Source organism: Heterocephalus glaber, unplaced genomic scaffold, assembly GCF_053883595.1.
Source record: "Heterocephalus glaber isolate CG9 unplaced genomic scaffold, H.glaber_assembly_v1.0 deba00001452, whole genome shotgun sequence".
NCBI classification, from domain to species: domain Eukaryota; kingdom Metazoa; phylum Chordata; class Mammalia; order Rodentia; family Bathyergidae; genus Heterocephalus; species Heterocephalus glaber.
Window position 1 is genome coordinate 6295742 of NW_028258302.1, and position 7178 is coordinate 6302919.

At 45.2% G+C, this 7178-nt stretch overlaps 1 long non-coding RNA gene across 1 annotated transcript; it reads left to right on the forward strand.

Moving 5' to 3' along the window:
* Positions 1-588: 588 nt before the first annotated feature.
* On the forward strand, positions 589-5211 carry LOC147827196 (uncharacterized). The gene is made up of 2 exons (XR_015452736.1): positions 589-1801; positions 2128-5211. It is a non-coding gene; the product is annotated as an uncharacterized LOC147827196 (long non-coding RNA).
* Positions 5212-7178: the final 1967 nt, after the last annotated feature.

Consider the following 7178-nt stretch of genomic DNA (forward strand, 5'->3'; position numbering starts at 1 on the left):
TTAGTATTACCTAAACGGCTGTACTTGTAATCTTATTAGTTGACTATAGTTTTGTCCCACCTTAAACCCGCCTCACCTCATGGCTTTGTCCCATAAAACACCTTTGAGAAGCAGAGTGAGTGAGTAACCCATTTTCCAGTCCCCCTTCTGTCTCTCTTAGAAGCTGTCTTTTTCTCTCAATAAGTTTTTCCTACTCTTAACTTCCATTGTTCCTAGAATTCATCCTTTCATTTTAGAGAACAGGAACTCATGTTTTGGATATCTAGTAGGCTTGGGAGTTACATCTATTCCCCCTGTATCAGCTTGAGATGGTTTCTGAAGGACCCTAGTTAGCAAGACAGACTCCATATTGCTGCTTGACCCACCTGCCTGCCCTTTAGATGAACTCAGAAGGAGGAAGCTAAAAACCTCCTCCCCTTAGAAAGTCTCTTTAGAAATAACAATCAACTATTGTTTTACAAATGTTCTAACGGCAGGACATTCTGCTTCTGTACCTTTTGCTTACTTTACTAGTTCTATCCCATAGGGGGGGGCCTAGAAACTGCTGGCCTCAAAGGTGTATAAAACATGTTTGTCAACCCCCAGTCAGGGCTCCAGTCCAATGGATGCTCGGCTCGGGTCCTGGCCGGTAATAAACTCCTGTGTGGATTTAATATCGGTCTCTGGTTGGTTCTCTCTCACTGGGTGTAACATTCTTGGAGGCCCCAGCGAGATAGCCAACTGCTCTGGAGCTTATTATCTTGGAGCCATTGTTTCTTTTTAGGAGAGACCAGGATCGGACATCGGAGGTGTTTGGCCCCTCTGGACACCGGTCTGCAGAAGGAGAGGCCACCCTGACGGTATTCCGGGACTCCGGGGGGCCTATCACCGATCAACAGACCCGCAGGAGTTTATTGGGAAAGACTCTAGAGGTAAAAATCGAATGATTCTTAGTGCACTGTGGGTAAGTAGGAGGAAGCCAGACGTGGCACAGGTTCCCCTATCTAGAGTCTCTTTGTGATGGTCGGAGCCCTCAGAAGAGTGACTCCCTGGGTGGGGTCCAAATCCATTCAGCCCCAGAAGTTTATGTGGCCAAAGTTTGTCTTTGTTTATTGTTGTCTGTCTGCTTGTTCTGTGTGCCTTTTGCATTTTCACAGGCCAAAATTATGGGTTCCTCACAGTCCACAGAAGGAACTCCACTTGATTGTGTTTTAAATAACTTCAAAAAAATTTATTCCACAGACAGAAAAGATAAATGTGACATGAAATTTTCCAAAGGCAAATTGCAAACTCTGTGTCAATCAAAATGGCCAAGTTTCGGAGTCAGTTGGCCCCCGGTGGGAATTTATTCTGTACACATTGCTCACAAGGTTTAAAATGTGGTCACAGGAGTCGGGGCCCCACAGGTCCTGATCGACCTTTGGCACTCGATTGGGACTAGACTATGGTCCATCAGTCCCGTCTTCCTCCTCCCTTTTTCCTTTAAAACAGACAGAGCCCAGGGGAGGATTGATTTATGTCCCTTTTACAACTAGTGATCTTTATAATTGGACACATCAAAATCCCCCCTTCTCTGAAAAACCTCAGGCATTAATCTCTTCTTGAGTCTGTTTTTCATACCCATCAGCCAACCTGGGATGATTGCCAGCAGCTTTTACAGATCCTATTCACCACTGAGAAACGGGACGCATTTATCAACAGACAGTCAAAGAGGCCCTGGGGCCAAAACCCGGCATCACTCCCGGAACTCCTCCGGGGCATTCGGCCGAGGCTGAAACAGTTCCATCACGACACCCCAAATGGGACCCCAATGATGATGACGGTAAGAGGAGGCTGGGGACCTACTGCCAGCACTTATTAGGGGGACTCCGGGCAGTGGCCAGAAAGCCCACTTATTTGAGTAAGCTAAGTGAGGTTCACCAGGAAAAAACAGAGTCTCCGGCTGCATTTTGGGAGAGACTCTTGGAAGCCTATTGACCCAGAGGCTCCCAAAAATGCAGCAGCTTTAAATCTGGCCTTTGTTTCCCAGTCTTCCCCAGGCATTAAAAGAATTACAAAAATTGGAGGGATTTGAGGGAAAGAATAGGACTGAACTCCTGAGCATAGCCCAAAAAGTTTATGATAACTGTGATCCCCCCCCCCCCCCAGGAAGTCCTAGCCAAGAAACTGGGAAAAGTCACTATTGCTGCACTCCAGGCACAAGAGATAGTCCCTCTGGACAAAAAAAGAAAAAGCCACCTTTTTGACTTTAAAGAAAACCTTAGTGTCAGCACCGGCCCTGACCCTACCTGATGTCACCAAGCCCTTTTGGTTGTCTGTGGCTAAACGAGGGGGCATAGCCAAAAAAGTGCTAGCTCAGGCATTAGGGTTTTAAAACAGACCTGTGGCCTACCTATCTAAAAGACTTGATCCTGTGGCAAGTGGATGGTCTACCTGTTTGAGGGCAGTTGCAACCACCACTCCCCTGGTCAAGGAGGCAGATAAACTCAGCCTGGGACAGGACCTGGTCATCACCGTACCCCCATTCGGTGGAAACCATTGCTGAGAGGAGCCCCAGAACGATGGCTCTCCAATGCTCACCTGACTCAGTACCAGGCCCTGTTACTGGATGCTCCATGCATCAAATTCGCCCGAGAAACGGCCCTCAATCCGGCCACCTTACTCCCGGACTCCAACTCATACGCATGCCCCTCCATGACTGTCTGGACACTCTGACAACTTCGACCACCAACAGCCCAGATCTGACTGATGTTCCCCTGCAAAGCCCAGATGAGACCTTCACTGATGGAAACAGCTTTGTGGAAGACTGAGTCAGGTATGCAGGGGAGGCTGTAGTCAGTCCAGAAAAACAGGTACACTGGACACAGGCATTAAGCCAAAAGACTTCAACACAGAGGGCTGAACTAATAGCCTTAACTCAAGCCCTGTTAGGTCGAGACAAGGCTGTAAACTTCTACACTGACAGCCAGTATGCATTCGCCACTGCGCATGTGCATGGCGACATCTATAGACAGAGGGCTACTGACATCAGAAGAAAAAACTATCAAAAAAGAAAAAAATTTGGCCTTATTGGAGACAATTTGGGAACTCAGGACATTGGCCATTATTCATTACAAAAGCCACCAAAAAGGAGACAGCTTTGAGGCCTGTGGTAACCGAGAGGCCAATGATGCTGCCCGACGAGTGGCCAGAGAACCAGTGGGGCCAACAGACATTCTGCCCATCTGACCCTTTGGGTACCTGCCAGAAAGACCCACATATACCCTGGAAGAAAAAAAACAAAACAAAAGTGAGGGGGTACAAAACTGGACTCAGGCTGGTAAAAAGGGACAAACAAACAAATTTGTCTTCCCTGAGCCCTGGGGTGACAACTTGTTCATCAGTTACATCACTTAAATCACCTGGAAAAATCAAAGTTAAAAAGACTAATGAGCTGTAAGTTTTCAATCCCAGGACTGACCTCTATGGTCCAGGACATCAGTTCCAGGTGTCAGGTGTGTACACAGGTAAACTCCAAGATGAAACCAAAAAAACAAAGGTAATCGACTACGGGAAAGAGAGCCAGGGAAACATTGGAAACTTGATTTCACCAAAATAAAATCCAACAATAGGTTCAAATATTTACTGGTATTGGTTGACACCTACTCAGGTTGGGTGGAAGCTTTCCCCACTCGTGGGGAATCAGCCAACATAGTAACTAAGGTTTTGCTCCAGGAGATAGTTCCCCGATTTGGCGTCCCTTGTTACCTGGGGTCCGACAATGGGCCTGCCTTCACGGCACAGATATCCAAATTGTTGGCGAGGGCACTACATATTGATTGGAAGTTACATTGTGCCTATCGCCCACAAAGTTCAGGGCAAGTGGAAAGGATGAATAGGATCCTGAAAAAAACCCTGACTAAATATGTTCTAGAAACTGGCGGTAGGTGGCCTGATCTGCTTCCTCTAGCCTTGTTAAGAGTTAGATGTACCCCATATGTGACAAGTTTACCCCTTTTAAAATCTTGTATGGGAGGCCGCCGCCACTCCTCCCTAAGTTAAACCTTAAACAGATAACAGAGAGTTCTTATATCTCTTTACTTCAGTCTCTTCAAGCCTTACATATTCTTCAGAGTGAGATCCAGGCTACAATATAACAGGCTTGAGAAAAACCCTTTGCGACGTTCCACAGTTTCAAGCCAGGAGACCTGGTTCTGATATGCTTGGTTTGCTTACACCTAGGACTTGACTAAATACATTCCCAAATCAGTCTTGGCTACCCAATCTGCCACTTTATTTTGTGTCACCGTGTATGTTGTTCCACAAGTCTTGTATTATAATAAAAAAGGGGGCCGTGAACATCTGGGATTAACCACTGAACACTATAAAAGTAAACAGGCTGCCCCTGTTTTAGTGCCCATTCTGATGGGATTAGAAATAGCTGGGTCAGCGGCTATTGAAACTTCCTCCCTGATCCTTCAGGACACAAATTTTAAAGCCCTAAGCCACCAAGTAGCCAGAGATTTGGGTCACCTAAAAGACTTGATCTTCAGAGTAAAAAAAACAGGTTGATTCCATAGCTGAGATGGTCCTACAAAATCAAAGGAGACTTGACCTCCTGTTCATAAAACAAGAAAGGTTACGTGTAGCCCTAAAAAAAAAACCTGTTGCTTCTATGCTAATGGTTAACTACCCTAGTTTCTGCTGTAGCAGGCCCCTTAGTTATCTTACTTCTGCTTTTGCTCGTGGGACCTTGCATTATAAATGCTGACTAAATATGTTAGACAGAGGGTTGATACAGTTAAACTGATGGTGTTGAGACAAAATTATGAGATTTTAAAAGACGTTTAAAAAAAATTCAAAGAGTAAATACAGGAATCAAAGATTTGATTAAGTTACAAGAACCAGTGGGGAATGAAGGACCCTAGTTAGCAAGACAGACTCCATATTGCTGCTTAACCCACCTGCCTGCCCTTTAGATGAACTCAGAAGGAGGAAGCTTAAAAACCTCCTCCCCTTAGAAAGTCTCTTTAGAAATAACAATCAACTATTGTTTTACAAATGTTCTAACGGCAGGACATTCTGCTTCTGTACCTTTTGCTTGCTTTACTAGTTCTATCCCATAGGGGGGGGCCTAGAAACTGCTGGCCTCAAAGGTGTATAAAACATGTTTGTCAACCCCCAGTCAGGGCTCCAGTCCGATGGATGCTCGGCTCGGGTCCTGGCCGGTAATAAACTCCTGTGTGGATTTATTATCGGTCTATGGTTGGTTCTTTCACTGGGTGTAACAGTTTCCAACTCCTGGGTTCAAATGATACAAACCCCCTCTTCCCCCTGGGCAGCTAGATGATGAGATCTGCAATTTGATATACTTGCCTTAGTCTGGAGAGGTACAAGGGCTGGCCCCAGCTGAACAATAACATTAGCAGCCACAGTGCTAAATGGGAGAAGCACTGGGGATTGTGGAAATTGAGAGAAAGGGTTTTTATTTGCGCGGGGGTGGGGTGGGTGAGGTGGTTTTTTTGTTTTTGGTTTTTTTTTTTTTTTTGGTTTTTTGAGACAGGGTCTCACAGTGTAGTTCAGGCTGGCCTTGGAACTCACTATGTAGGGCAGGCTGGCTTTGAACTAGAAGCAATCTTCCTGCCTCAGCCTCTTGAGTGCTGGGATTACAGGCGTGGGGCACCACACGTGATTTAGAAACAGTTTAAGAAAGGCTCGTAGGGTCCCTAGATTTAGCTCAGTGGTGCCGGTGCCTGCCTCGAAAGCAGAAGGTCCCGAGTTTGATCCCCTGTACCAAAAGAAAAAAAAAAAAGAAAGCCTTGTGCATCAAAAAATAAGTAGCTTGCCAAAAGAGGCCAAGAAATGGGAGACAGAAGTATCTAATGAGGCTTTGAAAGAATGTGAATTTAAGTAGGGGAGTAGATGTGAGACGTCTGGTTTTTCAATCTCCCTGATAAAATTTTTTTTTGTTGGTGCCAGAGATCGAACTTGGGTTGGAACCACTGAGCTAAATCCCCAGCCCCCTTTTCTGAGACAGGGTCTCCCTATGCCTTTCAGGCTGGCCTTGAACTCACTATGTAGCCCAGTCTGGCCTTGAACTCTTGGCAATCCTCCTGCTGCAGCCTCCTAAGTGTTGGGATTACAGGAGTGTGCCACCATGCCCAGCTTTAAAATTTCAAGATGAAAAATAAACTTTTTTTCTTTTTGGTGCTGGGAGTCGAATCCAAGGCCTCCTGCAGTGTATCAGTGCATGCTAGCCAAGTGATCTTCCACTGGTCTACCTCCAAAGTCCTATTTATTTATCTATTTTAGGGTTAACAAGACAGGGTCTCATTCTGTAGCCCAGGCTAGCCTCAAACACCCAATCTTCCTTCCTTCCTGTTGAGTAGCTGGGATTACTGGCTACCATGTCCAACAAACAAAAAAGAAAAAGATTTCTGAAAGCATTTATGAACTGACAAATTAATAAAATATCATCAAAGTGATAATAACCAAGAAAATAATGGAGTATACATGCCTGGGAATCAATATTTTTTTTGTGGTGCTGGACAATCAAACCCAGTGCCCCGCACATGCTAGGCAAGGACTCTACTACAGAGCTACACTTCAGCCTTGGTAACCACATTTGACCTAAAAGTAAACCATATATATGTCTTCATTTTCTTTCGTACTGGAAATTTAACCGAGAGTGCTGAGATATATATCCTCTTTTTTTTGAGACAGGATCTAAGCTAACCCATGTTGGCCTTGAACATCCAATCCTTCTGAGTAACTGGGATTACAGTGTGTGCCTGTATGCCTGGAAAGGCAAACCATATTTTTTTCTAGCAAATCAAGAGTTTAGATTGAGACAAAAATCAAACCCAAAACCTACATATAATGGAGAGAATCATGTGATCATATTGTAGATAGGTAAGTTAATTAGATATCTTGTAGGTAGTAAGACAGGGCCAGTGCACAAGGAGCCAACAGGGAGGACAATCAAGACACTTTCACTGAAAGCCCCCATTGTAAAAGAAACTACCACACCCGCATAGAATAGTAGTGATTGATATTCTAAATAGGTATCAGTCCCCTGAGTGGGGGACGAAAATCTTCCAAGAAAGATCCCTGACCCACCCTTTACCACAAGTAAATTGGGGCAGGGCCAGGGATTTAGCTCAGTGGCACTGCACCGGCCTTCTAAGTGCCAGGTCCTGAGTTCAATCACCTGTACGGGG